The sequence below is a fragment of the Triticum urartu genome, chromosome 1, assembly GCF_003073215.2.
Source record: "Triticum urartu cultivar G1812 chromosome 1, Tu2.1, whole genome shotgun sequence".
Lineage (NCBI taxonomy): Eukaryota > Viridiplantae > Streptophyta > Magnoliopsida > Poales > Poaceae > Triticum > Triticum urartu.
Window position 1 is genome coordinate 414,786,669 of NC_053022.1, and position 26,578 is coordinate 414,813,246.

At 44.7% G+C, this 26,578-nt stretch overlaps 1 long non-coding RNA gene across 1 annotated transcript; it reads right to left on the reverse strand.

Moving 5' to 3' along the window:
- Positions 1-20,861: 20,861 nt before the first annotated feature.
- Positions 20,862-24,872, reverse strand: LOC125515333. The gene is made up of 3 exons (XR_007286965.1): positions 24,388-24,872; positions 24,186-24,304; positions 20,862-21,191 (listed from the first exon to the last, which is right to left on the reverse strand). It is a non-coding gene; the product is annotated as an uncharacterized LOC125515333 (long non-coding RNA).
- Positions 24,873-26,578: the final 1,706 nt, after the last annotated feature.

The window sequence follows — 26,578 nt, forward strand, 5'->3', positions numbered from 1 at the left end:
TTGAGCAGGAAGGCTTACTGCAACAGTTTGATTCTCAAGCCTTACCAACCCGAGCTTTGTGAAGCTTTCCGCAAACTCAACCTTCAAGTTGTTCCTTAAGGATTTCTGGCAAACCTCCAAGTCTCTCCTACCTTGGAAGATCAGATTCGCGAGGATCAACTTCTTGACGCTATGGTGAAGAAGGTGAAAATTGGGATTGCCAAGAGTCAACCCAAGTACAAGTGCTATCACCTTGGTGACAAGGATACTCTATTCTTCGAGGATCGCATTGTTGTGCCTAAAGGTGATCTTTGTAAAGTCATTATGAACGAGGATCACAATTCACACCTATCTATTCACCCTAGAAGTACAAAGATGTACCATGACCTCAAGCAGTCGTATTGGTGGACTCGAATGAAGCGTGAGATTGCTCAGTTCATGAATGAATGTGATGTCTACAGAAGAGTGAAAGCAGAACACCAACGACTAGCTGGTCTCCTCCAACCTCTTGCCATTATAGAATGGAAGTTTGACCATATTGAGATGGACGTATTGACTGGATTTCCAAAGTCCAAGCGTGGGAATGATGCTATCTTCGTTGTCATCGACAAACTCACTAAAGTGGCTCATTTTCTTCTTATCAAAGAATCCATCACAGCAGCTCAATTGGCAGAGCTATATACCTCCCAGATTGTCTCGCTTCACGGCACTCCGCAGTTGATCTCTTCAAATCGTGGAAGCATCTTCACCTCGAAGTTCTGGGATTCTTTTCAGAAGGCCATGGGCACCAACATCCGTTTCAGCACAGCTATTCATCCTCAAACTAGTGTCCAAGTCGAGCGAGTAAATCAGATTCTTGAAGATATGCTCAGGGCTTGCGTCATCACTTTCGGTATGAAGTGGGAAGATTGTCTTCCATATCCCGAGTTTTCCTACAACAACAGCTTCCAAGCGAGTTCGGGCAAGGCCCCATTTGAAATTCTCTATGGCAGGAAGTGCCGTACTCCTCTTAACTGGTCAGAGACTGGTGAACGTCAACTTCTTGGAAATGACTTGATCACAGAGGTAGAAGAAATGTGCAAAGTCATTCGTGATAATCTCAAAGCCGCGCAATCGCGCCAGAAGAGTTACTATGATAGCAAGCATCGTGACTTGGCTTTCGATATCGGAGACCATGTCTACCTCCGCGTCTCTCCAATGAAAGGTACTCGTCGCTTCGGTATCAGAGGGAAGCTTGCCCCTAGATACGTGGGTCCTTTCAAGATCATCAGCAAGAGAGGCGATCTCACCTATCAACTTGAGCTTCCCCCAACTTTGCAAACGTGCACGACGTGTTTCACGTGTCTCAAATCCGCAAGTGTTTCAAGACTCCTGACCGCACCATCAACTTCAAAGACATTGATCTCCAAGAAGACCTGTCTTATCATGAGCACCCAGTCGCTATTCCTGAAGAAACTGAGCGCAAGACTCGCAACAAGTCTATCAAATTCCTGAAAGTCAAGTCGTCACATCATTCCGACCGTGAAGCCACCTGGGAACGCGAGGATCACCTCCGTTCTGAATACCCGGAGTTTTTCCAGTCCTAGATCTCGGGACGAGATCCTTTCGTAGTGGTGGTGTGTTGTAACACCCCGGATGTAATTTACCTTATTTGTACTCCAACTCTTGCTGTTTCCGGCACTAAGTTATTATATTTCCTCGTTGTCGGGTTTTTTTCTTCGTGTTGTTTTGTCTTTTTCATGCATCTCATATCATGTCATCATGTGCATTGCATTTGCATACGCGTTCGTCTCATGCATTCGAGCATTTTCCCCGTTGTCTGTTTTGCATTTCGGCGCTCCTATGTCCTCTGGTGTCCCTTTCTACCTCTTTTCGTGTGTGGGGTTAAACGTTTTCGGATTGGACCGAGACTTGTCATGCGGCCTTGGTTTACTATCGGTAGACCGCCTGTCAAGTTTCGTGCCATTTGGACTTCGTTTGATACTCCAACGGTTAACCGAGGGACCGAAAAGGCCTCGTGTGTGTTGCAGCCCAACACCCCTCTGAAGTGGCCCAAAACTCACGTAAACCTCCTCCATCATCTAGAGCGTTCGATCACGATCGCGTGGCCGAAAACCGCACCTCATTTGGAGTTTCCTAGCTCCCTCTACCCCTATAGAAAGGCCACTCCACGAAATTTTCGGGTAAACCCTAGATCCCTCCCTCTCCTCGCACGCCGGACACAAACCTCGCCGACGGATGTGTCCGCCCTCGACGTCCGCCGCCACATGTCACGACGCGGTTGGCCCAGCCGCATCTCCCCGCCGCCGGCCCGGGAAGCCCAACCGCGGCCTTCCGGAGCCCGCCGCCGCAGCGCGCCTCCTCGTCTTCGTCCCTCGCCGCGCCGCCCAGTCCGCCGGCGCCGCCCTGCGCCACCCCATCGCCGGCGATGCCATCCTTCGCCGGTGGCCACTGCCACCTCGCCGCGGCGAGCTCCGCAAGGCTCGGCCGCATCGCCCCTCCGCCGGATCCGAGCCGTCCTGCGCGTCCGTGGAGGAGCTCAACGCCGGCGCCGCCCCTCCTCACCATCTCCGGCCTCCCTCGACCCCGGCAGCACCTCCAGTGACCTCGGCTTTTTCTCCAGTGAACAGCTCCGGCGACCTCGGGACGCGTGCTGGATCTCAGATCCAAAATCTCAGGGTTGACTTTTTCATCCCTAACCCTAACTTTTATGCCTACTTTGACATGCCATAACTTCCTCGTCGTAGCTCCGATTCGTGCGTGTAGCATATCAAAATGTTCGTCTGGACGAGTACATCATTTCATCTCATTGCATCATTTTAATTTGAGCTCATCTTGATGCCCGAAATGCTATTGGAAGAGGGCTATGTGAGGATAGTTTCAGATCTGTTTCAGCAAATGCACTTTTGTCATTTTTGCCATGATTAATGTGTGCACGCTATGATCCTGAGCTCTACATGTGTTCTGAAGAATTCCATATTATCTTTACAGGGGTGTATACCATGTATGTTTGTGATCTTTGTGGTGACTAGCACAAGCATGCAAAGTAGCTTACTCGGTGATGCTGATTTCAGGGACTTAGAATTTCACTAAGTCCTTGTCCTGTTATTGTTTTTATGCCATATGTTCACGTTGTTTCCAGTGATTTGTGCCTCTTTTGAGCATGATCAATAAGGATGTTTTGTAGATAATTTTGTGCCATATCAATCCATGTCTTTGTTTGCAATTATGGAGAACCCTAGCTATAAAATGTTCCTGGCTTGTTAACATGTTTAGCAATTTTGCCGAGCTTGTTGTTGTTGATCCGTGCATGCTATGTTGTTGTTCTTGCCATGTCTAGCTTCTATGCCATGTATATTTGCTGGGTGTATGCTTAGATTTTCATGCAATGCCTCGTAGTGAGTGCATCGAGCTCATAAACATGCCTACTCGTTAACTGTTTTGCATGCTCCAGTTTTTCACAAAGTCTGAATCTGTTTATGTTTTTGCTATGTTCACATGCTTGCAATTGTATTTTCTGATCCGTTTTGGCTCATGGTCACTAAGGTACTTTTGTTTTATGCTGTGAGTAGCTTCATAATATGCCTTGATTTGCCATGATATGTTCCTGTAGCATGTAGTTATCGTGCTCTAAACATTGCTTCCTGATGATAAATTCCTGACTTGTGTTATTTTCTCGGAAGTCTGAAACCTGTTATCTTTTGCACTTTTGCCATGCTTGTTTGAACCTGTTAATGAGTGAATTAGCCATAGCTCTGTGTTCATCTTTTTTCAAGCATCTTGAGTGGATCCCTGCCATGTATTTTGTTGTTATGTTTGAGTGAAGTAGCTTAATTATCTTGATGCATTTATATGGCTACATGCTGTTTATCGTAGTTCGGTGCCATATTTGATTTGCTTGCCACTTCCAAACCGTGCATCCGTTTCCGGTGATCTTTATATCAATTTCAACCGAAATCAACTCCTCTTTCCAGTGGCACTCTTGGTTTTCCTAGTTGAGGCCAGGTCCAATCATTCCTTTGCAAATCATGTATATGCATCACATACCGCATCCCGCATATCTACCATGTTTGCATCATGTTGCTTGAGCATTGCACGTGGTTGATTGTGTTCCTTTTGCTTGTTGTTCTTGCTTGGGTAGAGCCGGGAGACGAGTACGTGATCGAGGAGCCTATTGAGTACACTTACGACGATCAAGTCAACTCTGAGAACTTTGCAGGCAAGATGACCATACCCTCGAAATCACTTCTATCTTTGCTTGCTAGATGCTCGCTCTTTTGCTATGTCTATGCTACGATACCTACCACATGCTTATCATGCCTCCCATATTGCCATGACAAACCTCTAACCCACCACGTCCTAGCAAACCGTTGTTTGGCTATGTTACCGCTTTGCTCAACCCCTCTTATAGCGTTGCTAGTTGTAGGTGAAGATTGGAGATCGTTCCTTGTTGAAACTTGTTTATTGTTGGGATATCATCTTATTATCTTGTTTATCTTAATGCACCTATATACTTGGTAAAGGGTGGAAGGCTTGGCCTTATGCCTGGTGTTTTGTTCCACTCTTGTCGCCCTAGTTTCCATCATATCGATGTTATGTTCCCGAATTTTGCGTTCCTTACACGGTTGGGTTATAATGGGAACCCCTTGATAGTCCGCCTTGAATAAAACTCCTCCAGCAATGCCCAACCTTGGTTTTACCATTCGCCACCTAGCCTCTTTTTCCCTTGGGTTTCCGGAGCCCAAGGGTCATCTTTACTTAACCCCCCCCCCCGGGCCAGTGCTCCTCCGAGCGTTGGTCCAAACTAGAGCCCTGTGCAGCGCCCCCTCGGGGAAACTCGAGGTTTTGTTTTAGTTGTATGGAGCGCTCATTTGAGTGTGCCCTGAGAACGAGATATGTGCAGCTCCTGTCGGGATTTGTCAGGACATTCGGGCGGTGTTGCTGGACTTGTTTTACCATTGTCGAGGATGTCTTGTAACCGGGATGCCGAGTCTGATCGGATTGTCTTGGGAGAAGGAATATCCTTCGTTGACCGTGAGAACTTTTGATGGGCTAAGTTGGGACTCCCCTGCAAGGATTTGAACTTTCGAAAGCCGTGCCCGCGGTTATGGGAAGATGGGAATTTGTTAATGTCCGGTTGTAGAAGACTTGAACTTAACTTAATTTAAAATGCATCAACCGCGTGTGTAACCGTGATGGTCTCTTCTTGGCGAAGTCTGGGAAGTGAACATGGTGTTGGAGTAATGCTTGACATAGGTTGTTCTAGGATCACTTCTTGATCATAGTTGTTTGACCGTGCTTTTGCCTTCTCTTCTCGCTCTCATTTGCGTCTGTTAGCTACCATATATGCTAGTCGCTTTCTGCAGCTCCACATCATACCTTTTACCCTTCCTATAAGCTTAAATAGTCTTGATCGCGAGGGTGTGAGATTGCTGAGTCCCCGTGACTCACATATTCCTTCCAAAACCAGATGCAGGGACCGATGATATCGCTACAGATGATATGACCGAGCTCAAGTGGGAGTTTGATGAAGACTCTCGTCATTACTACGTGTCTTTCCAGGATTATCGGTAGTGGTGCCCAGTTGGGGCGATCGGGGACTATGTTGCATTTGGGGTTTATCTTCATTTTGGTTCCGTAGTCGGACCTTGAGTGTATTTGGATGAATGTAATGTTATTCATGTTATTTGTGTGACGTGGCGAGTGTAAGCCAACTATGTATCCTTTCCCCTTTATTTATTTACGTGGGGTGTTGTGAAGATTACCTCACTTGCGACATTGCTTTCAATGCGGTTATGCCTCTAAGTCGTGCTTCGACACGTGGGAGATATAGCCGCATCGAGGGCGTTACATTGTGGTCATCATAAAATGGGGAAAACATAAGCATGATGAGTACAGTGTTGACCGTGGCAGTGGGATGGCAGATCTGAAGCTGCAAACCGCGCAAAGGGTAGTTAGCAACCGATGTTTGCTTTGAAATAACAACTAAGAATTGGTATGGACAAGAAAGCACGGTCAACAAGTGACAAAGAAATACAATTATGCTGTCTCTCTATATGTCGCGACATGCATTTGGAATCTCAAGTGGGACCATTAGCTAACCAATTAAATGTGTTGGTTAACTAATATATTTATCATATCACAATCTTATTTGAACAACTAAGCTTTCGAATTCTGAGTGTTGTGTTGTTTAGCTTGAAGGGTGGAGTAATGCTAGTACGACAGAAAACACCTACGCAGATCATAGTAGAGTAGATAAAAGGGGAAAACCCTAAGCATCAAGAGAAAAATCAGGAAAGTGGAACTAGCTGGACCAGTGGGTGGCGCACATGCTTTTCGAAACGAATATAGGAACATTAGGTGACCAATTAAACATTCTCTATTTTAGTTATATGAGCATCATATCAGATTCGTATTTCAACACGTAAGCTTTGGGTCGAGGTCTTGAGGAGCAGTGCTAGCACGACACGAAGCACCTACGATGATGGTAGTGAATATAAAGGGGGGAAACCATAAGCTTTACGAGTATAGTGCCCGTGCCATGGCGGATCTGAAGGTGCAAACCTGACAAAGCTACTTCGCAATCAATGTTTGCTGTCAACTAGCCACTATGATTTGGTATGGACAAGAAAAGTACAGTAAACAAATTACAATCTATTTTCCGGGTGAGATCAATAACTTAAGCACTTATGGAAGAGTACCACCTCTCTTGTGACGCCGTGTAGGCCTATGCTGATACGTTGAGGGTGCTGCGGGTGTGATGGCTGTCGGCGGTGGGGAAGAAGACTTTAGACGGTAGACGGCCGGGTCAGGGGATATATCCTATTGGCGTGGACGAGGCAGTCGTAGGAGCGGCAACGGCAAGGTGGACGACGGCGCTGATGAAGCGAGAGGAGGCGATGAAAGGATCCTGGTCCAGCACCGTGGATGAGAGACGTCCATCTCTTGCAGTGGACGATGGGGTAGGGGTAGCGGCTCTGGCAAGGTGGAGGATATGGTGGCGGACGGAGGAGGCTGGCCACAGTGTGGAGGTTGTCGTGCCACTGACGGTGTATGAATGGGGAGATGGAGGGGAGGGGGGATCTCAAACTTTGGGACACGCTTCTCTGAAATGCGGGAAAGTTATGAACTTATCACCTATTTAAAATTTCGGACATCGCGTCGGTTGGGGATAGGACGGTAATCTCGCATCTCCCAAATATTTGCCGGTAACTATTTCGGGCGAGGAGAGGGTGTTTTTCCGCCCACGGTTGGCGCCCATGGTGTATGAACGGGGCTGACAGGTAGGGCGGTTGTGTCATGTCTGATGGAAGTTATGCATCTGCCCCTATTTAAAATATTAGCCTACATCAATTTCGAACGAAGAGAGTTTGTTTTGCCGCCCACCGTGTATGAATGGGGAAATGGAGGAAGAGACACATGTCTTTCGAACGAGCTTGAAGCAAATGTGTTTATCTACCCACGTTTGGCGCCCACCGTGTCTGAATGGGCTCAAAGGCCGTCGTGTCACGTCTGATTGAAGTTACTAGTCTACCCCTATCGACAGCAGTGTAAATCCGGTCGATAAGGATGTCAAGTGTCAGGGGTAGACAGTAATTTCCATCTCGCAAACAGTTGCTTCGGGCAGCCCACAAATTATAATGGGTGTTTAGCCGCTTCGTTCAAAACTTGGGAGAATTAGCATTCACGTTTGCCCTGGGACCTGGCAAACTAAATTCAAATCCAATTTGTATTCAATTATGAATATCCATAGATAATTATACGTTTTGTTATTTATTTCTTCAAACCCACAACAAAGATTTATTCCACCTTTATATATGATTATGATTTAGAAATGTCGTGATCTTCGAATTCAGTAAGTTGGATACACTCTTAGTCAAACAGTTATTTCATCCAATAAAATATGCTCACACGAAAAACAGTTCACCATATATCAATCATACAAGTACTGAGGATTACCTCGCCTAAAAAATTCAGATCATTACAACACATGGATAACATAGGGGGTCTTGCAACATAATCCATTTAGAGACATGACACAACATGCAAGTACAATAATCTAATGACAATTTCAACTGGTATCTAAAGAAGAACCGAGATTACCTTGGGCTTTAGATAGCAGAAACAGTAGGACCTCCTCCATCTTCAAATGCAACATTCTTACTTCCTCCAATTCTTGGGTTGCTTGCATAATGCGTGCCGCTAATTCCGTAATTTCCAGCCTCAAGATAAAGATTGCCTCATTCATGGCAGCCACACCATATCTTTCTGCCTCTAGTAGAGCCTCAAGCACTATAATATCTGTGCTCAGACTGCTCTCCGGCGGAGTTGCCTCTGAACTGCTACCATCTAGTAACATGGATGGCTCACTGCTTCCACAAATAGATTCTGGGGTTGTACATTGTGTCCTAGTGTGAACGGCATCCTGAAAGGTTTCCACCGGACATCAGTAAGAGATAGTTATTGTATGATCCAGGCAGTAAGCTTTCATGGTAAACGACGGACGAATTATTGCCGAGCATGAAAAACTATATTTAAATGGTTCGAAGCAGCATCAGCTGAAAAGAAATTAAAATGGTAAGATGAAACTAGGGATGTAAGTGGCAAATAAAAGACATCCGCCGGTCCCATCTAGTTATTTTTTGCTACCTCCCTAGTTCATTTTCCTCAAAAAACAAAAACACTTTTGAACTATCATACCACTAGTGGACTTTAATCGGGATTAAATGGGACCCAGTTGACATCCCTAGTTGGAAGGGAGTGTACAACCGCTATATTTAAGTTGCCAAGGCATCTAAGCAGTTGAAATAATCTGAGAAAGCACTTAACAGTGTGGCTTCATATAAACTATGAAGACAGTCTTGTGATGAAGTTGAGAGGAAAAGTTAAGGACTCAAATGAAATAGGCATGCATTTCTTTACGATAGTACAGCAGGCACTGCTGACATATTGGCCAACTCAGGTATATCGTAACAACAAATAAGCATTTGAATCAAGCAATACAACAAAGCAGGCAATTGAACTATTTGTAATTCGGTAGGATTACACGTTGAGGGCACAAGCCAAGAAAGCAGCCCACTCGCATTACATTTCACATGTACTAAAACACACTGGCTTACCATATGTTTCTGTGAAGCCTAGCTGTTGTTGCAATGTTCTTTGAAGATATCATCAGCATCCCGTGGTTGCAAATCTAGTTGTTGTAGTTTATTCTGCAACATCTATTTAGGTTAAATTAATTCTAATCACATGCACTGGTCTGAATTGATCATCAATGGTTCATCTAAACTAATGAAAGAAGGGTGTGTGTGCATAGACGACAATATATTTGCTTCCCTATATTTTTATGCTCGTTCGAGGTGCCAGCCCCAAAAGAACAAATATTTTGCTTGATGGGGTTGGCATCTCCATAATTAATAGAAGCATCAAATTAGTCATGCAACTTGGGAAGATCAAGAACACACAAACAAGTAATGAACAGAGGCTCGGAGCAGTGATGTAATAGCTAGCATCAGAAAATGTAGGGTAAAACAAACAAAAAGCAGCGGAACCACATGCTAGTTTGCTGATGTGTAATTAAGCATAGAGAACATTAAGTAGTCTGATGGAACCAACATGTGGCATTAGAACAAAACTAAAGCATATTAACTATATGTGCACTGGTATGTAATTTAGCACATGTAACATGTTCACTGCCAGAAGTATGGCCCTACAGGTGCAAGCAGAATAACGCGTCTCATGAAAAACTGAATGATGCCCTGAAGAAATTCAAAGGTGCGGTGCTTATGCTAGGAAAGTGAATGTAGGCGCTGGCCGTTGGATAATAGTACCTGATTCTCGGCGGCGTATGGGTATCGTTGTCATACTTGATAGCTAAGGATCGTCGATGGTGCTCGTGTTGCGGTTGAGTTTGGGCCGGATGTCGCCGTCGCTGAAGCGGCTCCGGTGCTATGGTTGCGGCGCCTGTCGACATACAAGAAAGCTCATCTGTGGTAAGTGAACAGTTGCACGATAAAGAGAAAAACTGAAGGAGTACAAATCGAAATAACCTGATGAGGCTGCGGCGTCGGTAAAGCAGGGCCGGTGGATTTGAATATGGCGTCCGTGGAGCGGGTCCGGTGCAGTGGACGAAGGCTTCGGCGGGCGTGTTGTATAGTGCTTTCGGTGAGGCGGATCTGTTGCGGCGGACAAGGGCTTGTATGAAGGGCCAGCGAATGGGCGGACAAGGGAGTCAGTGAAGGGCCAACGATGTGGTGGACGAGGGCGCCAGTTAAGCAGATCTGGTGCGGTGGACCATGATGGCGGTCAAGGAGATCTGGAGCGGTGGACAAGCTAGTCGCTGAAGCGGCTCTAGTGAAGTGGTGAGTTGGCAGTTGGGGGTTCCAAGGTGCGGAAGGTAGATTCGACGGGGTGTGAGGTCCACCGCTGCGGCGGAGGACTAGATTTGGTGGCTTGCCGTGGTTGGGGGGTCGGGGAGGGGAAGGGGAGGGGCTCTGGGAAGAATGTTGGGGGAAAAGAGGGGAAAACAATGGAGTTACCAAAGCAGCCATTTTCCATTCATGTGGCAGGGGTAAAACAGGAATATCGCAGGGCTAAACTTTCGGGCGCGTGATATTTCGATGTGAGCGGGAAGTTTGAAAGCTTTTGGCGCCTAAAATTATAAGTATTCTGCTCTCGTATGGCTAACTATGATATCATGGCCAACAATTTGTTTGTTTTGCACGCAAAAAAATGTGCAAGTTTTGAAAATCAATGTATCCAACTTGAAACTTAGATTGTCCATTCAATTCAAATATGGATCATTGAGCTACTACAAGAAAATACTATCATAGGGTCCAATTCAAATGAAATTCCAAATGTGTTTATCCTAAATATGATGACAAAAGCAAAAATGTGTATGTGTATGAATAAAGTGGATGATTAAAAAGTTTGAGCATGCCCGTATGTGTATATCTATAGGTTCGATATATGAATTTGAAATCACGAAATCCTGGCTTAAAAAATGTACCTCCGTTTAAATGAATTACAAAAGCTAAGGATGGAGTCGAATTTCAAAATTCCAGTCTTAGGTTTGTAATTCTGGTACATCAAGGTATATCACGCATGTTCAAAAGTATCGTTATCTCATAGTACAAACTGTGAAACAAATTGATCAACCATGAGTGCACAATATCTCAATTACGCTAAAGTCCCTCAAATATAGACACCTCACTCTTTATCTGAAGTCAACCCCCCCCCCCCACCACCACCACACACACACATAGAGAAGTCGTTCTCTCCCCCAAACACCAACACACGAGCACATTAAAACCCCTCTCTATTGTAAAGTCCGGACCCCAACATAGGTCTCTATCACTTTGTCTCTCGTGCATGCACACATCTCTTCCCTCACTATCTAGGTCTCCCGCTATCTCTCTTACCCAAGCACACGCACTATGTAGAGTGTATATTTCCCATACACACAAAACGTCGCCCCCAAACGTCTATCTCCCTAGTTATGTGGTTCTCGCGCACTCACCTCACACACCACCCTCACTGCAAACAAGCACACTTTGTCTCCGTGTGCACCACTCTCCTCTTTCTATCTCTCCCACATGCGGACCCACCCCAGCTCCTTCCCTGTATACATATATGTCTGGACTCTTTGCATAGCCCCCTAATGTATAACCGTCCTCAATTTTGCACATTGTTCTCTACACCATCTATTCTAGATCTCTCATGAAGTCCCTATCACACACACGATGACTCGCTTCCCTTGCGTCTCCGTTCATAGGCCAATTTCGGACAACATCAACATTGTCTCCCTATCTATACGACATTTATGGACACAAATGACCCCTCTCGCCCCCTCTCTTCCTCTCTCTCTCTCTCTCTCTCTCTCTCCGTCGCTCTCTCTTTCTCTCGCTCTCACACCCCTCTCCCACACACACACTCGATGTCTCTACCAAATAGTCTGCTCCCCCCGCCCGCACTCGTGCTATCTCGCTACTACACATATCACACCATTCCCCCTTTCCTTATACTAGGTTTACATCATCAGTGGTCCCTCTACTCCACATACACTCTCTCCCTCTCTCACACAAACATGTGCACAAACACACACAGACACACACAAACACCCATTTATCTGGATCCTCATCTCTCCTCATGTCCGCATGTGTATCTCACACACTCACTCTCTAATTATGTATATGTGTCTCCATGTTACACAACACAAAGCCCCATGTACATGTCTCTCTCTATCCTCGACACACATAGACACAAAGAATCTGTTATCATTGCCTCAGTCTCTAACATATCACACACACACACACTCTCTCTCTCTCTCTCACAAACACGCTCAACAAGGGTTTCCCTGTGAATAACTTACCGTCTGTTCATCAACAGTCATGGCAGTACGGTGAACATGAGACGTGAAAAAGAATAAATCTACATGTGCTTAGACCACCTAGTATGACTACTAGGACTAGAGCAAGCCAAAAAGCGTGCCGCCGTCACCCCTCCTTGTCGGCGATGGGAAAATCTTTGTTTCACACAGTTGAGAAGTCATTATGCTAAGGCCCCACATGCCGATGCATTGAATAGAATGTAGATGCTAGTTTACGGAAGCAAGTATCGATAATACGTTTGTATCTCCATACTTATATTTCTTCTCTTATAAAAAACCGAGTTGGTGATGATGGTACGTGTGCCATCTTGCAATATAGACCGTCCGATCTATATATGACGGATGGAAATTAAACTAAAAGATACCTGCACCCCTCTCCACATTTGCAGACAAGGCCTTCCCTTGTTCATCCTTATCTCCAACAAACCTCATTGTTGAGCAATTAAGAAAGGAAGCCTCTGGAAAAAGCTGGCCTGATGGCCGCTGCCGGCGTCGTCAATCCCCATGCCTCCACTCAGTCTGACCACCAACCACCACCACACCCCACTCCTCTTCACCTTATCTCATATTTCTCGAGATATCATTAGTTTTTACACATGGGATTACTCCCGCAAGGGTCAATCACAACAAGTGTTTTATAAAAAAAATGCATCTTGATGTTCCGTGCAATGATAGGATCTTGCTAGTACTCCTACACAAGACTAAGTTGGTGATGCTGGTGTGTCTGCAATCCGTCGTTTCTGACCATTAGATCTACATCTAACGATTGTGAGGTAAGTTTTTTCCTTTCCTCACCAACATCCCACTTGTCTACCAATCTGCAGAAAAACCCACAATTAGTATCTTAAAACCAACCACATCTCTCCCCGACCTCACCAAAACAGCCCAAGGAATATATTCTAATTGAAACATAATATATCTCTAGTGACATATATATATATATATATATCTAAATTAGAGTGTTTTGTACCAAGTTTGTGAATAAGTATTATTCTAATTATGATTCGTTGCAACAGACATGAACATTGCTAGTATTTCCATCCATGCATTTTTTTCCTAGCATTCCATACTTTCGAGTTTTCCATCAAGATATTAGTCACTCATGGTTGATATTTACTTTCAATCATGTACACATATGCACTATGTAACTAGCCTTGCTTATTGGCTTCCAAAGCTTAACTTTCAGTCCTACTTACAATATGTAGAGTATTTAACAAAAAACTACCACTTTCAACCAGCCCTAGGAAGAATCTATTGTAGAAAAAATAGCAAAAACATACCCAAAATATCTTAATCCATGCCAAAAACTACCTAGTACTCCTACCGATTATGTTCGTTTAAACCCATTTATGACAGGGTTGGCCCACATGTCCGTGCTGATGAGGCAGCTTAAAGCAACACATTTTGTTTGACCGTTGACACGAGAGACCCACATCTGACCTTCTATCCTGTTATTCCCCCTCAAATCATTATTTTTCCTGAACATTACTTCAAACAGTACTGATGCGTTTTCGTCGGTGGCGCCGGTGATGAACGAGTTGGCTGCCGCTCCGCCGGACGGGCCGGACGCCGCGCTGGCCTCCGCACGGGTTGGCAGGATGGCCCGAGCGTTACTCACGAGCGAGCAAGCCGCCGCGCTGGCCTTCGCTCGAGCCAGATGGCTAGCCTTAGCGCGGCGCGCGTGAGCAAGCCTCCGCGCTGCCGTGCCAATCTAGCTAGCAAACCTTGCAGACAAGCAGCAGGACAGAGCTATCTTGACTAGCTAGCGGCCGCGAGTGCCGGACGGAGCTAGCATCCGGGCTGCCGCAACATGGGCTCCACACCGCCGGCGGTTTTGACCTCGCCTTCTGCCGGTGGCGATAGCTGCGTCCCATGGCCGAGGATGACTAGGTGGACGGGCCGGAGGTAGGAGGTCACTCGAGAATTTTTGTTGGTAAGAGCATGTACAATGGTTGATAAGGTAGTCTTATCTTAAGTCTGCCACGTATGCAAGTGGTAGTAGTTTCTTGGCATTTTAGTGGTTTCTTGCATTATTAGAGCAAGTACAATAGAGCTGAGTCAGTGGGCTATAAGAAATAAACTAGTATATTTCTAATTAGTTGGAGGAAAGAGAAGAGGAGAGAAAAGGTAAGCAGGCTCTTCGTGAAGAGCCAGCTCTAGCACGTGCTCCTAGGCACTTTGTGAGAATGAGAAGTGGGCCACATAATAAAAAAGTAGTACACTCTTTTTCATCTATTATTGTACATGTTGACTATAAGATGGGCTGTAGATGACATGGCACTGGCTTATAGCCAGCAGCTGGCTATACTATTAACCATGCTCTTACGGGTTTCTTGTAAGGAACAATGTACGTACTACTAGCGACAAATGGCGATTCTAGGTTGCGTTGTACTCCAACGAGTACTACTAGTGGTCGCGGGAGTGTATACCTCGTTTTGTGGGTTCGATCCCGGCCGATGGTGGCCTTTTTAAAAAAAAATAGTACTACTACACTTCGCTGCGAGCCAATATTTTACATGGGTAGTTTGAGTTTTGAAGTCAAACGGACGTGCGGCACCACAATCTGGGTGCACTGGACAGCCTAGCCACGTGAATGGGTTTTCCTTCCCAGCATCCCGTGGCTCGCGTGCTCGCCCTAGCCGCACCTCGCTTGCAGCTTCCTCCTCAGCTAGTAGCATATTTAAACTAGAGCCTCCCAATTAATCCTGAGGAGCCGGAAAAGCCTGGCGGGGCATTGGGAACTGTGCAATATGGCTCTGTAAGTAAAGTGCTTTACTACTACTCTGTAGCTTGTGGTGTTGCACGCATGGACTTCACTCCATTATCGGCTCTACTATAAAAGAAATTCCTCTTGACGTGTTTTTTTGAAACGAAGGCAAAAGCTTTGCTTCATCTCATTCATAAAGAAGGAACTACTAACAAAGTTCGACGAGATCCATTACACCTCCACAAATGGAAGCGAAAAGCCTAGTCTCGCTGTATCAAATAACTCAAATGTTCTGCCCCCGCAGTAACCGTCGCTGATAAACAGGCTGCTAGTGTGTGCGTGAGAGGAGCGGCTGATTAGGCCAGCTACGTGAGAGGAGCGGCTAAATAGAGCACCGAGAGTACCCACTAGGCCACTACGCAGGTGTACTTCCCCTGCATTGATAGTACAACGATGGTTCTAGAGAACAGTAGTACCCTCCACACTACTAGGAAAAGGGCTATAGATGAAATGGATACTAATGGCGAATCTGACAAGTTGTGCGCCACTACAATATAGCAGTGGCCCACCATGTGGAGGTGCGCCATTAGTGTGGAAGACACTAATGGCACACCAGATACATGGTGCGCCACTAGTAACAATTTTTTTTCATTTTTCCAACCATACTAATGGCGCATCAAGTAGACAGTGTGACATTACTAAGTTTTTTCAAAAAAAATCAATTTTTTTTCAAAACTAGTAATGGCGCACGGCGGGTGTGGTTCGCCATTACTAGTTTAACTAGTAATGGCGCACCACTCCCATGGTGCGCCATTACTAACTTTCCCGCCTCTATCCCTTTTCCCCCGAGCGCCGCCTCCTCCCCGGCTGAGCCCAATCCCCAATCCCTCGAGCCCTCTACCTGCTGCTCCGCCGCCGCCCCGACCCACTGCGCCGCCACCAGTCATCCCACGCCGCACGGAGATGTCTAGGAGGACCGCCGTCGACTGCTTCTTCATCTACGGGTTCTCAATTGACCAGAGTTGCACCGTATCGTCGCCATCCTAGTCTTCCCCAACCTCGTCCTCCCTCGTCCACCTCGTCACATCGCTCCGCCCTGGCCACCCCGACCTCCCGAGATCATCGTCGAGCACCTCGGTGAGGCCCTTGACTGATTTCCCCCTTCCCCCGTTAGGTTCTCGCGCTCCGTGTGCGCGCGGCCCTCCTTGTTGCGGCCCTGGAGCTCCTTCCAGTCCATCACCTTGGCCGCCACCAACGCCCCGCCCTTCCCCTTCACCTCGGCCAGGTAGATGCTGCCGATGTCCCCGGCCCCGAGCCGCCGCGCGAAGCAGATGTTGGAGAGCTACACCGTGCCGAGGCACGGGGAGAGGGCGGAGGGGTTGGAGGAGCGCAACGCGTGGACGCCGGCGATTGGCTCCGAGGAGGAGGAGGTGGAGCAGGAGCCCATGGCGGTGGAGACGGTGGAGGCGGAGCGGGAGCGCTCGAAGGAGCCAAAGCTGAGGCTCTGTAGCTCGTCCGCCGCCAGCTCCGCATCACTGTCCGGAGGCATTGCTGCCTGCTGCGGTGAATGGTGAGGTGAGGCGGGTCTTCTCCAAGCTGCTAGATGTGGCAAGTGCGGGGATAGGGGAGGAATAGGAGGAGGAGGATGAGCTCAAGCGCGAAGTGGGTGTTTCTCTCAAAAATTTCAAAACAGTAGGATGGGTCTTTTTTCAAAAATGATTTATAGGAATTATAGGGTGTCCCAAAAATTTTGTGGCAATTTTATAAAAATTATTTGAATTAGTTTTAGTGCAACAGAGGCAACTCAGAGTTTGAGAATGGCATTAAAGGAATTTGTTTTTGGGGTAAATTCTATTATGAAAGAATTCCTATTGTTATTTAAAATATAAATGAAATGATTTGGAACACCAAGCAAGAGTTATGCTTCAAGTTGTTGAACCTTTTCTTATAAGCTTGCAGAAGATTTAATTGATCATACAGAAAATGAAAAGCGAAGGTCATACCGATCCTAGTTGGTATTATTTTTCATGGCTAGAAGATATATTGTTGTACCCCGAGTGAAGGGAAGGAGTTTGCTAGGTTTTGTATCTGACCATCGTGTCGTGATGATTTTGCAGGTACCCCGAGAGGCCCTTGAGTTTGCCAGAATGTCGATTAACTTCCGTTCCGGCAAATTCAGGTACTCCATATGTCCTATTTTCAGCAAAGGTCATGCTGAAATTTTTCATGAATTTTAGCATGACTTTTCTAAAAATAGGACATATGGGGTACTTGTGACAAATGCATAGGCTGGGGTATCTTATTACTTAATTAAGTAGGATCAACTGCCTCTTGTGTTATACATATAGAAGTGTGATATCAACTCATAGTTATTACTAATGTCAGCTGCTCGTCATCGATAAACCCTAATCTGGAAGAGGAACCACTCATCCTATGTAGTTTTGAATTATGAACGTAGGAAATGTCGTCATCGGACGACGAAAGTCTCCCGGGGGAGTGCGACCGGTGCCACGACGATCGAGGTCTGTGCGACAGGCCTCACCTGGACGATGATCGGCACTTCAGCATTAAGCTCGAGGAGACCTTCGAAGTTGAAATGGTACGCAACGGCGACAATTGTTTTTTTCATAATTAAGCATGACTTCAACTATTTCAATGTGTAATTTTCATCTTTTACAATTTTAGTATAGCTTATCACATGCCATGCAAGACACTATGTCTTGGAGAGGATGGATTTTGAAGACCATGAAATTTCTGAAACAAAGAAAATTCACCTAAGGACTCGTCACGATGTGGACTTTGAAGTAAATCTGTATAATTTTGGTTGCATAACCCATTTTGGTTGCAAAAATTGGGAAGAATTTTGCAAGATGTATGGTTTTGATGAGGGTATGCTTGTCACCATGGATCTTGGTAATCCAGACATCGACCAAGACAATATGGACATTTGGGTCCTTGTTGATACGCCTCCAGTTCTACCTCTATGTGAGTTTCTCAAACATAGGTATTAGCTAATTTATATTGTTTATTTCAAAATAGTTGACAACTTATTTCCATTGACAGCCTATTTTTATTGTTCAAAGAATGTGCGGGAGATGGTAGACAAAACCCACTACACCGATGGCTCCAAATTAACAACTTACAAGGAGAAAAATCATCTGGTCGGATTTTGTACTGACATTGAGAATTACAATATCTACAATCAAACTCCTCAACATTATGGTTAATACGTGCCACTAGTGCATGTGTTCAACTACAGTAACTACCATGGAGATACCCTGGTAAGATTTTTACTATTATGACATCAGTGCATCTTTTGCACACTTCTAAAACTAGTACATCATTGCTAACTATGAGGTTATTACTATGTTTTTCAACAGATAATCCCAGAGAATTATGTGCCTCATTTGATGTATCAGAAAGGTAGTCTTAATGTTTTGAACATACAGCCAGGTCATCCTACGAATCTCAACTTTCCATACGAGATTTCTAAAAGAAGTGGAGACATGAAAATCAAAGGATGGAAAAAATGTATGGACAGTCGTAAGGAGGTTCTTGGAAGCAAAAGGAAGCGAAGCGCAAGAATTGGAGACAGGATGTTCTCCATTCTCCATAATGGAGAGTCAGGGTCTATATTGTTTTATGCTATTTTACCTTAAATAGGGTATTTAGGTCCTGCCTAATACTGATGATCATGTGCTAAGAACAATTAAGTAGGGTTGGTTCCATGACTATCAAGATGATGATCGTATGACTTGTTATTAATAACGAGTAGAAGTTGTATGATGATGATTAGTACGACTTTTTAGGATTAGTATTACTTCCGACAAACTCGCTACTCGTGGTCTCGAGACTTGTAATGTTCTATCTTTGTTCGGTCTTTTGAATTCGGAGACTAATATGATGAATTGTATCAGAGACTACTCTTCTATTGTATTCGATGAATCTGCTGTTGCTGTGTGGTTCTGTATATATTCTGTCCAATAATATATTTTGTAACCTGTGCAAAAATCAGAAAAGTAAAAAAACCTAATATTCATACTAATGGCGCATCACCCCACAGTGCGCCATTTGTATGCCAAAGCACATGGGTAAATATGGCCCCCTGGGAGGCATACTAATGGCGCATGTTGGTCTATATTAATGGCGCACGGCGTGGTGCGCCATTAGTATACCAGATACTAATGGCGCACCAGTGGTGCGCCATTAGTATATAATAGTAGTGGCGTGGTACTAGTGGCGCACGAGTAGTACGCCATTAGTAGGCAAAACTGGTGCGCCACTAGTAGGCCTTTTCCTAGTAGTGCCACATCCAACTGTAGCCCCTTGGCCCTGAGATTCAAGAGTTCAAAACTGGTGCACTATACTAGACTAGACTAGAAGTACAGTACATCGCACTACTAGTTGAGAAAAGTAGTACTAGTACTGCTACAGTACGAGTACGTACTCCTCTGTCACATAATGTAAGATATTTTTTGACACTAGTTGGCGTGTACAAAAAATGGCAAAAACATACCCACAATTTCTTAATCCATGCCAAAAACTACTACCTAGTGCCAAAAATTTCTTACTAGTGCTATTATTTACAGTATAATGCAATCCCATAATGTTCCATAATGCTAGTACTCCCTCTGTCCAGGTGGATAAGGCACCTAAGAGAATTTAGGATTTTCAAGTACATTAGTCGCCCTTCATTAGTTAGCACTAATGACTTGTATGCCTACCCCAATGCACTTAGCGTTTTTAGCTTCACATTTATCTCCCTTCCATATGAAAACCAATCAGCCGCCTCTACCATTTACTTTTTCTTTGCATGCATGCATGCCGAATGTAAACAATTGTGTGAAACAATCCGTTAGCCTATGCATGGTTAGTCCTACCATCATTACACTTAATGCGGGATTAACTAGAGGGAGAGAAAAACGTGATGAGCCTCCAATCAACATATGCCTAGTTCACGATGCCATTTCTTAGGGGCCCTATGCACCTGGACGGAGGGAGTACTAGTAGTAAATAATAGCCTCACCCCTTTGCTGAGGAACGATCTACAGTTGGAAGGGACGAGGCCCTGCGGTTACTACGCTCTTATCTCCTCCTCGCTAGTTCCCCTCCCCTCGAAGAGAAGGCAGTTCGTCACTGCTCCCATAGATTCGCCAGGCGGTTCTCCTCCTCGTCGGGGCTGGGAGACCTTGGATGACGGTCCTGTGGGAGAAATAGCACGCTGCTCTGACGTCCTCACCGCCGCAAGACTCGGTGCTTCCTGCACCAACTTTTTCAAGACGCTGCTTAAACAGGCCATGCTTGTTGGTCTTCCATGCGTCCTCGAGGAGAATGTTCTTCTATGGGACAATCCTTCGAACAGTCCACCACTCCACTACAAGAATCCTGTTAATACATGACAGTTTCAGCCCGTCATAGACCTATGCAAAACTGTCATGCAAGACTATGTGTGACGGAAATAAATTCCTTCATGTATATCGCGTCATAATTTGACCACTGTACACTCCTTGACGGATCATCGAAAACCGTCACCGATCATGACAGATCTTCACTGTCATGGATGACACCTAACTACAGTGCTCATAACGGCGTTAACTTCTGTGCCACATCATCATATGACATGGATCTCATGTGGCAGCCCATGTAGTAACCAGCCCATCTAAGTTCTGACCCACTAAACTTTATATTGGTCCAAAAGTGGCAGCCAATATAATATTAACCCAACTATAATTGAAGCCTAATAATTTCAAAGCCCACTAATTTCAGGCCAGGAGGTTCACGCATCACTCATTTTTCATGAAAATTTTAAGCCAATAAGAATTTGACAATACGTATATGCTCATGTCATTACAAAAACAAAATTACAACATATCCAAAAATACACCTATGCACAAGCAAAAAGAAAAGACCCAAAAAACATTAATTTTACAAGCATGTCTCAGAGAACACCATGCTACTCTACAGCCAACACTGCCACCATCAAGCAAGGCACCTCTTATCAGGACGCTACACACCAACCAGGGGTCATCCAACATTTATAGCAGCAAATCCACCCGTCGACGCCAATGTTGTCAAAACACGTGCCATTGTTGTTGAAAATGCTCCCATAACCAACATCTGCCACATGGTGAAAAATATGTCGCATTATTTTCAGTCAGTACGTTACACTACAAGTAGCTTACTACACATTATAAAGTTCTATATTGTTTCACTCCCAGAATGCAAAGTAGTGCAACAAATTAACAAAACTGTGAAAAGAAACAACTGGTGGCACAAAAAGGACTGATGAGCATACATAGATCAATAGAGTTGGTAGTAAACCTCGTTGTGCTTATTTTATACTATCACTACACTAAACTCGATAAGAAATGTAGCCTGTCTGAATATTGCACATTAATGAAAATTTCTAGGCATTGTTTCTCAACAGGTAAAAAAGAAATGTACCAATTCCATGCTGATTATGTCTTACTCGAATATGTGTCCTATCTGATATGATATGGCACAGGAAAAAGATTTGGCATTTGTGGCTTACAATTAACCTAGCTGAAAAGACATTTGTGCGATACTACTTCTAATAAAGGATTGGGTCAAGTACAAGTCAGTTTTTGTATGTATTATTACACACATAAAAATAGTCTGAATATAGATACAACAAATATTGTGTAGTATACCACTTCAATACATTATGAGAATTACTTGCCTTTACATATTTACCTTAAAATAACCTAAAAAGTTAGCATAACACATTCTGACTGTATAGCATTCAATATTTATAGTTCACTCCCAAACAATCAAATGCTTGGTACACTCGTTAGTTATCATCAATACAAACAGTTTTGATCAATAAATTTATAGTTCACCATATCTAAGATTAACTTTGGTATTTTAGTCTAAGGAGATCATCTAGGGATTCAATACAGTGACACATGACTTCTAGGAACTACACAATTAGGATGTCCTAATATATTAGCATTGATATGTCATATCTCAACTAAATAATGCACATATTTTCACAATGCTAGCTAATTATTTGCACAATATTTCAAGTGTCTTCTATTGAGTGAATCTGCGAGGCAACATAGAAATAGTTGCTAGTGACATTAAAAGACAACTCTAAGTGAAGACAATGTAATTACAGTAAATCGTTGTTTCCCCTTCCATACGATCTGTCATTGGTAGTAATCTCATTCAAAATGGCTTGAACATAAAAAAGGGAAGTTAATCGAGCCACAAAGAAGATAATTTTTGGCATCCAAACAAAAAGATATGTGCATACACAATGACTGGCAATGTTTTATTTCTGGCCTACTTATCACGTAATACTTTTTCTCCCTTTTCAATAAGAAAATACTATTACAGTGGTCTACATATATTTGTAAGACAATCTAACCTACAATATTTCAAGTGTCTTCTATTGAATGAATCTGCAAGGTAACATAGAAACAGTTGCTGGTGACATTAAAAGATAACTCTAAGTGAAGACAATGTAATTACAGTAAATCGTTGTTTCCCATTCCATACTACTATCTATCATTGGTAGTAATCAAGTTCAAAATGACTTGAAGAGAAAAAAGGGAAGTTAATTGAGCCACAAAGAAGGTAAATTTTGGCATCCAAACAAAAAGATATATGCAATACACAATAACCGGCAATTTTTTTAGTTCTGGCCTACTTATCACATAGTACTTTTTCTCCCTTTTCAATAAGAAAATACTATTACAGTGACCTACATATATTTGAAAGACAACTCTGGAGCTATTCATGTCGAAACTAAGTTGAAATCCAGATATATCATTTTCCTTTTCATATGTGTATATCTATGAAATCAAACAGATTAATACATGGATACTATGGTACGTATATACAATTACTTAGAATGATACATAATCCAGATAAATGGCTTGCACATTCTGACAATGTGTGAGGTTTCTTGATATTTACTCATTTTTATGACGTTCAAATTTATAGTTATTCCCAGTTAATAATCATAAAGTGTTTCAGGGTGCGTTTGGATGCAAAGTATTTTTGCAGTTTTTACAAAATACTGTGGTTTATGAAATAACCTTGGTATCAAAAACTTTGGGGTGTTTGGATGAAAGAAATACTTCACTTTAAGATACCATGGTATCTCTTATACTGTTGTATTTTTGTAGTATCTAAAAAAGAGGTCCCAACCACTTTTTTCTTAACCGAGTCGAGAGAAATCGAAGGCCTCCCACTCCTCATCTGTTTATTATCTATTAAACGAGGTGCAAACTCTCTCCTGATTATTAATCTGATTACTAGGCATTTAAGGTTGGGTGATTAGCTTGCATTCGCTAGTTTGTGAGTCTATGTTCTTCCAGCCGTTGTCGTAGTAGTCTAACTGATTACTAGGCATTTCAGTTTACATGATCATATGGTATGGCACGGTTGCTTGTCAATACAAGAGGTATTTGTACTCTGTAGACTGCTACAGCACCTAGCATCCTGGAGAGGCCGAGAGGACTTGTGTGCAAGGCATGGCTGCATGCATTGAGCGGTCGTTTTTGTAGGCAGATCAGTTCCTTGAGTGTAGCTCAGTTAGGTGCAGTCAGGTCAAAACTACAGAAAAACTGCATTTACCAAACGAACTGCTGGTTTTGGCAAAACCAAGAAAAACTGCAGTTTTGCGAAACCATAGTATTGATTGGCCACGCCTTGAAAAACCGAGGTTTCGAATTACCACAGTTTTAGAAAAACTGTGCTGCCAATCTTTAATAATTAAGTTTTTTCTCAAGTACTACATACACACATCTGCAAAACAAGTGCATTCTGACGAGACAGAGTCACTGCTGAATTTATATCTAACAGGCTCAAGTTTCCGAATTAAGTCCCAAAAGATATTTACCAAAGCAATAAGAAGTTAGAAAAAAATAGCTATATCATACTATATGGATTAGCATTAGTTTGCCCTGATTAAATTATGTGTAAAAGTGCAACAGATCCACAAAACAATCAGCAACTAATCTAGCTCACATGTTCATCTCAGCCATTTAATTCACCTCTAAACTGAACAAAAATATGATCCGTATTCACATTGCAAGTATCTTTCAGATTTGGGCATAAAGGGGGGAGATGGGAGAAGCTCACCACGCTGGGAGGGCAGAACGCAGCCGGTGAGCTCGTCCAAGCGCTGCAGGATAGGAGGCCAAGGGGATACTGGACTTGCTGCTCCACCTCTTCCGGCGAAGAGAGCTTGTTGGGGACGGCTGCATCGAGGAGGAGCACGTCATGTACGCCGATGGATGGGCGAAGAATGGGGATTCAGGGGCTGGGCGTGCTTGTGCTATACCGGCGCTCCTCCTTGGAGGTCAAGGAGGAGAGAGAGCACCGGCATTCGCCGCCACCGCCGACCAGAAGGACAAGGCCGCCGTGCCCGCCCTAGCCCGGGACCGGCGTCTGCAGGGTGCGCCGCGCCCCTGGATCCTGTGGGAGTAGCTCCTCCGTGCCGCCCTGCTGGACGTGGACCATCAGAAAGATAGTGAGCCCGTGGCGGCGCTATAGACGACCGAGAAGAGTCGCCGGAGATGCGCCGACGATGAAGGCGATGCCGGAGGCCGAAACCCTAATATGGGTGTGGGTTTTGGGAGAGCGGTAGAGGTCGGGATGGCAAAATCTTGCCGGAGGGGAGGATGGAGCCGACCGAGGAGAGCTCGGCGGTGTGCACCGTGCCAGCGATAGCCGCCGGAATCGCCGGAATCAGGAGTGGGGGCAGTTGTGGCGGCTGAGGGAACGGGGGAGAGAATGGGGATTAGGGTTAGAAGGGCATGCACTGTGACTTAAATAGGCTGTCTCTAAAATTTTGCCACGGGCCGCGTCGGCCTCTTCAAATTTTGATGCCCACGCGCGCTCTCGAAATTTCTGGCGCATCCCCCTTTTATTTTGAGCTTCTCTTATTTTTGGCTACACATTCAACTGACATATGGGCCAACCAAGCCAACCAAACACCACACATCAGCGGGAGCAATCGATGACGGTCCGGATGATGCATAAAAAAGAAATAGACTAGATCAGCATGTTGTTGTGTGATGGTTTCCGTGACGGCCCATCGATGTCCATCATAAATGGGCTACCTTTTTCGGAGGCAGTCACATCTTGCTGATCCATGACGTTCTCCGTGACGGATAAGAGAAAACCGTCATTGTCCGTGACGATTTCTTAGAACGTCACCAGAAATCTGTCATGTATTAACAAGTTTCTTGTAGTGCTCCCTGGCCATGGTTGCACGATGACTCCGCTACAGTTGCCGACGTTGAGAGGTAGTTGGATTTTGTCCTATGAGCAGGTCAGTAATGGAGTTTGATCATGTAGTACTTAGTTATTCCATTTCCATCCCGTAATTTCTCCGCTGCCCACCGTCTTATATATAGGTCTGGGTCGGTGCCAATGAAGATTGGCTTGCATACCTCCGGCCGGATATCACCATCATTTTGCACAACATCCACAGTAGTGCGGCTGTTCCGGTAGACCCCTTCTCCACCATTTGGATCGGCCTTCCAGACTGGCTGGGCTTGAATACATATGATGCTGCCTACATGAGATTGAAGAAGATAGCAATTGCGGACCCACTGACAAAGCGACGTGGCTATGACGATTACTATCTCATTGCGGTGTTCGACATAAGGATTGCCATCAATGCAAGAGGTAGTAATGGCAGAGGCTGGCGCATGTTGGCGGCGACAGATTTGTACCCCTGCACATTCGAAGACACCGTGCGCCATCTAGGCCGCATCTTCGCGTGACAAGCCAGGGGACTTGTTTCATCTGGTTGCTATCCTACGGTATGGGAGATTACAAATAGAATGCACAAACCATCATTTGCATCCCTAACGGTACTCCATTATTTTGCAGGGACCAGTCATCCCTTGATCAAAATAAGATCGCCGATCCTGGATGTGCATTTGCATCCGCGATTCGGTCTAACCTAGAACCTTGTAGCTGACTTTGGCATATTGGGATCAACTATCTTAGCAGTCGTTACCCATGGTACCACTAATGTGCCACATGGTCACACAATCTACCACGATTGGACCGTCACTATCTACCCAGGTATTCCATTTTTTAACCCTCTCGCCTTCTCTTTCATTGTTGTATTAGTAGTATACTTTGTAGTACTACTAGGAGTACTTTTTACCTTGGAGGACGCGTATAGCTAGCTAGGCCCTCGAAGACTTGAACCCACTAGCTGCCACCTTTTTTGTTTTTCCATGTCTTACTATCTCATCCATGTAGCCAAGAGTAGTACTATTTTCTGCACAATATTACTGACCGCCATATTTGAGCACAACATTATTATGCATGGACCTTGACTATGTACGTCACCATGTGTCGAGATCTGGGATGCCGCGTGTACTAGATGAAAGGCGCCGAGTTCGACCCCCGTGATGGTACGTGGGTGCCAAGGAACACTCTTGGAGAGTACTCACTTTTCATCGGGGACAACTACCCCATTGTGAAGCGGATGCCACCTTCCGTGCACGACA